The sequence below is a fragment of the Cherax quadricarinatus genome, chromosome 41 (genome assembly GCF_038502225.1).
Source record: "Cherax quadricarinatus isolate ZL_2023a chromosome 41, ASM3850222v1, whole genome shotgun sequence".
In the NCBI taxonomy this organism is placed as follows: domain Eukaryota; kingdom Metazoa; phylum Arthropoda; class Malacostraca; order Decapoda; family Parastacidae; genus Cherax; species Cherax quadricarinatus.
Window position 1 is genome coordinate 142,301 of NC_091332.1, and position 7,527 is coordinate 149,827.

General features: G+C 43.9%; 1 protein-coding gene across 3 annotated transcripts in view; it reads right to left on the reverse strand.

The window, feature by feature from the left end:
* Positions 1 to 5,329, reverse strand: part of LOC128695829 (zinc finger protein 721-like) — a 53,209-nt gene extending 47,880 nt beyond the window's left edge. For 2 of the 3 annotated variants that reach the window (XM_070092834.1, XM_070092833.1), the window contains exon 1: positions 5,179 to 5,329. The gene's annotated coding sequence lies outside the window, so the exon portion shown is untranslated. The remainder of the gene's footprint in view (positions 1 to 5,178) is intronic. The other variant, XM_053786712.2, reaches the window with a different exon arrangement.
* Between the last annotated feature and the right edge of the window lie 2,198 nt (positions 5,330 to 7,527).

Sequence of the window (7,527 nt, forward strand, 5' to 3'; positions counted from 1 at the left end):
TACCTATGTTCGTAATGCCTTTGCTAGTAAACATTTGTTTATTGCAATCTAATCCTGGCGTTGTAACATCTTGGCCTTCGAGGCAATCTGTGCTTTAGTAGTGTTAGCCTGAGCTGGGAGACTTTAGTACTATCAACCTGAGCTGGAAGGCTTCAGTGGTGTCAGCCGGAGCTGGAAGACTTCAGTGGTGTCAGCCGGAGCTGGAAGACTTCAGTGGTGTCAGCCAGAGCTGGAAGACTTCAGTGGTGTCAGCCGGAGCTGGAAGACTTCAGTGGTGTCAGCCAGAGCTGGAAGACTTCAGTGGTGTCAGCCGGAGCTGGGAGCCTTCAGTCAAAATCAAAAACTCAAAATTTCTCATAAATTTTAACTAAACGTTTAACACTACCCTACATTGCGTGAGGCCAACAGTAACAGCCTGGTTGATCAGGCTCTGATCCACCATGAGGCCTGGTCACAGACCGGTTCCGGTACACAAATAACCCGCACATAGGAGAGAGAGAGAGAGAAGTTTACGACGACGTTTCGGTCCGACTTGGACCATTTACTAAGTGACCATTTGCAGATTTTGTAAATGGTCTAAGTCGAACCAGAACGTCATCATAAGCGTCTCTCTCCTATGTGCGGGTTATTTATGTATTGTTCCAGTCACGTGCCATTTTGTTATTTTTGTTCCAGCTTGATCACTTCACTGTTCCAGCTTGATCACTTCCCTGTTCCAGCTTGATCACTTCCCTGTTCCAGCTTGACCGCTTCCCTGTTTCAGCTTGACCACTTCACAAACGAATGATTTTAAGCATTTATATATGTATATATAAACATTATCTCACAGTCTGGAACAGGTTTCGAGCCTGCACACTCAGCATCCAAGTACACAGTATTTTCGCCACACAGCCAGACCCCAGAGAAATTATTGTGAACTATGATGCACAGCGTGCAGGTTTGAATCCTGCTGGACTGAGAGATAATGTTTGTAATTAATTCGATAGTTTGCGAAGTGTTTAGCGTATGTATGTATGTAATGTAAAGGCTATTATTCTAACTGAACTAGAACTGGTAGTGAAAATAATTAGCTTGGGTAAAAAAATACGCAACTTATCACGGTTTTCAATGTTTTAGTTTTTATACAAAATTCATTGTCACTAAGAAGCAAGATCGCCACCCATCTAGAAACCCATCAATTACACAAACCAGGGCAATACAGCACCTTTCAAGGCAGGTGAAATTGCCGACCTAGAAAATGTACACTAGAAAATGTATAGAGAACTTTCACGGCGCGCATAACGGAGATAAAAACCTCAATTACTGGGAGCGCTTGAGGTTCCTAAACCTGTATACCCTGGAACGCAGGAGGGAGATACATGATTATGTACACCTGGAAAATCCTAGAGGGACTAGTACCGAACTTACAAACGAAAATTACTCACTACGAAAGCAAAAGACTTGGCAGACGATGCACTTTCCCACCCCCCAATGAAAAGCAGGGGTGTCACTAGCACGTTAAGAGACCATACAATAAGTGACAGGGGCCCTAGACTGTTCAACTGCCTCCCAGCACACATAAGGGGGATTACCAACAGACCCCTGGCAGTCTTCAAGCTGGCACTGGACAAGCACCTAAAGTCAGTTCCTGATCAGCCGGGCTGTGGCTCGTACGTTGGTTTGCGTGCAGCAAAAGCCTGGTGGATCAGGCTCTGATCCATCAGGAGGCCTGGTCACAGACCGGGCCGCGGGGGCGTTGACCCCCAAACTCTCTCCAGGTAAACTAGTTTTCAATATTATTTTATTATTTTTTTATTCAAAACAGAATGAGTCTTTCGGGAATAGAATTTTGTCAAGCGCCTTTATTAAAAATTCGCAAAATTAAATTAAAAAAAATATGAAAAAATAATATAAGTGTCTTAGACATTCCCTCAACCTGATATAATTATATATTAGTATTTTCTTAATTCAGAAACAATAGTAGCTATTTTATTCAAAAGCAGTGAGAATTATGCATTGTCGTCAAGTTTTTATAGTTTCTCGAAAAGGCTAACTACCTGTCTCTTAGGAGAGATAGGCCTATAGCTTTTAGGCATATAGGTTTTAGAGGTTCTGGACAATTTGCTGAGCGAACTATCAATTTGTTGAATGAACTATCAGGTGAAAGTCAGCAGAAACGTCCCCTTTACAGGGGACGTTTCTTGGTGCTGGTGAGAGGCTCTTGATCAATGGAATTGGGCTTGTCCTCCTCTTCCTTAGATGGAACCTGGTTGCCTCCCATTCCCCACCTGGTTACCTGGAGGTTATTCCGAGGATCAACGCCCCCGCGGCCCGGTCCATGACCAGGCCTCCCGATGGATCAGGGCCTGATCAACTAGGCTGTTACTGCTGGCCGCACGCAGTCCAACGTACGAGCCACAACCCGGCTGATCCGGCACTGACTTTAGGTATCTGTCCAGCTCTCTCTTCAAGGCAGCCAGGGGTTTATTGGTAATTCCCCTAATGCTTGATGGGAGGCTGTTGAACAGTCTTGGGCCCCGGACACTTATGGTGTTTTCCTTTAGTGTACCAATGGCGCCCCTACTTTTTATTGGGGGCATTTTGCATCGCCTGCCCAGTCTTTTACTTTCGTAGGGAGTGATTTCTGTGTGCAGATTTGGGACCATTCCTTCCAGGATTTTCCAAGTGTAGATTATGATATATCTCTCCCTCCTGCGTTCCAAAGAGTACAAGTCAAGTGCTTCCAAGCGTTCCCAGTAGTTAAGGTGCTTGACAGAACTTATACGTGCAGTAAAGGATCTCTGTACTCTCTCTAGATCTGCGATTTCACCTGCTTTGAATGGAGATGTTAATGTACAGCAGTATTCCAGCCTAGAGAGAACAAGTGATTTGAAAAGGATCATCATTGGCTTGGCATCTCTCGTTTTGAACGTTCTCATTATCCATCCTATCATTTTCTTTGCACGTGCGAACGTGGCACTGTTGTGATCCTTGAAAATGAGATCCTCAGACATTACTACTCCCAGGTCCCTTACGTTATTTTTCCACTCTATTGTATGGCCAGAGTCTGTAGTATACTCTGTTCTAGTTATTATCTCCTCCAGTTTTCCATAACGGAGTAGTTGGAATTTGTCCTCATTGAACATCATATTGTTTACCGTTGCCCACTGGAAAACTTTGTTTATATCTTCTTGGAGGTTAACCGCGTCCTCAGCAGATGACAGCCTCATGCAGATCCTAGTATCATCCGAAAAGGATGATACGGTGCTGTCATGTATATCTCTGTCTATGTCTGTTATGAGGATGAGGAATAAGATGGGGGCGAGTACTGTGCCTTGTGGAACAGAGCTCTTCACTATGGCAGCCTCCGATTTAACTCTGTTGACCACTACTCTTTGTGTTCGATTTGTTAGGAAGTTGAAGATCCATCTCCCCACTTTCCCAGTTATTCCTTTAGCACGTATTTTGTGGACTATTACGCCATGATCGCATTTGTCAAATGCTTTTGCAAAGTCTGTGTATATTACATCTGCATTCTGATTTTCTTCCAGTGCATCCAAGGCCATATCATAGTGATCCAGTAGTTGTGAGAGGCAGGAGCGACCTGCCCTGAACCCATGTTGCCCTGGATTGTGCAGATTTTGGGAGTCCAGGTGATTTGCAATCCTGCTTCTTAGCACTCTTTCAAAGATTTTTATGATGTGGGACGTCAGAGCTATTGGTCTACAGTTCTTGGCTAATGCTTTGCTGCCACCTTTATGGAGTGGGAGCGCTTGAGGTTCCTAAACCTGTATTCCCTGGAACGCAGGCGGGAGAGATACATGATTATATACACCTGGAAAATCCTAGAGGGACTAGTACCGAACTTGCACACGAAAATCACTCACTACGAAAGCAAAAGACTTGGCAGACGATGCAACATCCCCCAATGAAAAGCAGGGGTGTCACTAGCACGTTAAGAGACCATACAATAAGTGTCAGGGGACCGAGACTGTTCAACTGCCTCCCAGCATACATAAGGGGGATTACCAACAGACCCCTGGCAGTCTTCAAGCTGGCACTGGACAAGCACCTAAAGTTGGTACCTGACCAGCCGGGCTGTGGCTCGTACGTTGGTTTGCGTGCAGCCAGCAGTAACAGCCTGGTTGATCAGGCTCTGATCCACCAGGAGGCCTGGTCACAGACCGGGCCGCGGGGGCGTTGACCCCCGGAACTCTCTCTAGGTAAACTCCAGGTAAACTGTGGAATTTCACCCATGTCCAAGCTCCTCCTCCATAGTGTACTTAGGGCACGCGAGAGGGGTTTCTTGCAGTTCTTAATGAAAACAGAGTTCCACGAGTCTGGGCCCGGGGCTGAGTGCATGGGCATGTTGTCAATGGCTTTTTCAAAATTTATCAGAGTTAGGGTAATGTCGGAAATCTGGCATACATTTATGGAGTTTTGAGGCTCATTCATGAAGAAATCATTTGGGTCGTCGATCCCCAGGGGCTTTTTTTCATTTGAATGCCGATACCAACAAGCGCAGGTCCAATGTACCGTCCTGGCTTATCCCGCTAGTTCATCCTAGCAGTGATAGCACGAAAATAATAGAGATAGCGTTGGTATTTAATTAATGGGTCTCTATCAGAACACATTTTAATCCTTTCTATAAGTTTAAAAAATACAATAAGCCATCCAACCGCAGCTGATAAGTGATGTATTTCCATGTTACTCAATAAAGTCCTTTTATAAAAAGCATAATCTCAAAGTTGGCTTATCTAGTTGATGCAACATGGGAATACAACTTCAATATTTCTGGTATCGTATTATAAATAACAAAGTGATATACTCTGTATGTGTATAATGTATATAGCTTGTGTACATTCCACCTCTTGACTCCCTGCAATTGTTGCGTTAAAAATAATGAAAAGTTTGAGAGGGCGGAGGGTGGTTGTGGCCGTGGCGACACCACCCAACAACACCCTCCTCGCCCCATCTTCCCAGCGCTCCTAATATGGAAACGCTAAAGTCACCTTCTCTGGCGGTACCTCAGACTGATCCTGGTTGTTGACGCTAGGAAGGTCTAGGATCATTCACAGCATTATTGTGTTAATGGGTTGAGAACATGTAGTTGCAGCAACACCTGCAGATGGCACTTGCAGACTACCTGGTACAACAAGAGTCACTTATCATACCTGCGGAGGTCAGTACCACACTCACCTGGTCCCAGTGGCTGGGTACGGCAGGATAAACACCTGAGTAGGACGCTTGGGGTAGGGGTGAGAATGTGGCTCCCATCACAGGTAAGTCCAGGCTGGCACTGCGCAGAGTCGCCTTGGCACTGAATGTAGAGACGGTGCCCCTCACTCACACCGTCGCCAAAAATACCCTGGGAGAGTCCCACCTCACGCACCCACAAGGCCCTACGTTACGTAGCGCTGGGAATGTTATGGTGGTGTGGTGTACCACCCTGCAAGTGCTGGGGTCACTGTCGCCGAGGAGTTTTACATCGTGCAGGATTTTTTTTTAGACAAGTCATTTTCACAGGCTAAGAGTTCTTATCGTACCTTGGCTCTTTTCAAAGCCCAGCCCACCAGGATTCTCAAACTATGATGCTCTGTACTCTGTACTGGAGCTTGTTGAGTACTTACATAATGAAGTTCGTCGTATTGTGGACTTCTGCAATCTGTTATATAACTTGCTGATCTTTCCCCATGTTGTTAAAGTATACATTGTGGAATGTTAACAGCTTTATTTATCTTTGAGTTATAATATGAAACTCAAGTATAATATTGTCACAAAGGCTTTCCACTAGAGCCAATCACACCCCAGCACCCAGCAGCTGTTTGACACATTTAAGATGTCGTCAGGGACGTATTATCAGAGGACACAGCAATCGGAATCCTTCGGTAGATGCATAATGCTGTTGAAGGCTTCTGAGTTATTATTATTATTATTATTATTATTATTATTATTATTATTATTATTATTATTATTATTATTATTATTATTATTATTATTATTATTATTATTATATTCACGAGTAAGCGAAATTCATAGCAGTCATACAACGCCTGGGGAACGAGAGGTAATCATCTTTGATCCAAGGCACTGAGGCTACCCTTCCCTTCCCTGGATCAAAGCTGATTACCTCGAATTCCCCAGGCGCTGTATAACTGCCATGAATTTCGCTTACTCATGAATATAATAATAATAATCAGTTAGGAAATTTTTTCTAGATAATATTTTAGTTGAAAATATCTTAACTATGCAAGTTTCAGCTGAGTCAATTTTGAAATGTGACGCCAACAAGACTGGAAAATACACTTAACCTCATCTTCACTAATAATGATGACCTGGTACGAAATATAACATTATCAAAGACACACCCAGATCACAACACAATAGAAGTACAGACATGTCTGTTGTGTATATTCCGTATGCGCAAGGCTCCTGTGTGGAAAATTTTTTGATTTTCCGAAACTATAGTGCCTAATAGGTGTTTAATGTGTCTATATGGGTCAAAAATGTATTTGAAAATAAGAGTAGAACCAAGAGTTCCCTTTGCGCATGCGCGGATGTGCGGGAGGGAAGGGCGCGTATTGGTTTGAATGGTGGTGAGGAAGCTGAGAAAACATGGAACCACGAAATTGACGTTCACGGTGGCCTAAGGATTAATATAGGCCTCATTTCATAATAAGAAGTGTCGTAATTGTTCCTGGTGGAGAGTGAGGGAACGGGATTTACGGGACCACAGTAATAGAGTGGTAAAAGTGTGATAAGAGAAGGAGCGGGTGACTGACGCGCCACAATGGACTGTGTCCTGGGGAAAATTACCCTTGGATTAATCATCACTCATCGGTCTCAGATCTTAATGGAGTGACCTCTAATTTGTATAATAGTTATGAGACGTTAAATCGGCTTGTGAATTGTAATGTAATTAATGATAATAACGCTAAGTTAAGAGAATATGTGAAGTGAAATAAGTCGTTTGCTCCGAGTGAACACGCTAGACCTCGTTGTTAACGAGACGAGGAAAGGGAAACTCCTTGAGTCACGACGTCTAAAGCAGGACAAACCAGCGGATACCTCGTCCTGCTGGAATGAGAATCGTGTCGGTGTAGCAGGACATCGAAAATGAGATGGTGAATCAAGAAATGAGGAATATCAATCACCCACAGTTAAGTAACCCTTCTAGTTATAGCAACCTTAGACTGGCCAGTAGTGGTATGTTATAATTAGATAGGTTACGAGTGATCCAGCTACATCAAGTGACCACCAGAGAACATCTGGTAAGTAGTGGGATTATGTACAAATGTTTTCCTTGACGGATGTATCCATGTGTGTCCTACCCCCCCCCCCCCTTCATTCAGTTAAACTAATATAATCTATACAGTCCACAATTAATTAGTAGCACCGTACTTGTGGGTGCTACCCAATCCATACTGGTCTCGGATAGATATGGATAAGATTGTGAGGTCGAGGGGACCACTTGGTGCGACCAGGGGTGGTTAAGTTTTCTCACATGTCTACACGGGGTGACTACGGTAAACAATATGATTGTCTCCC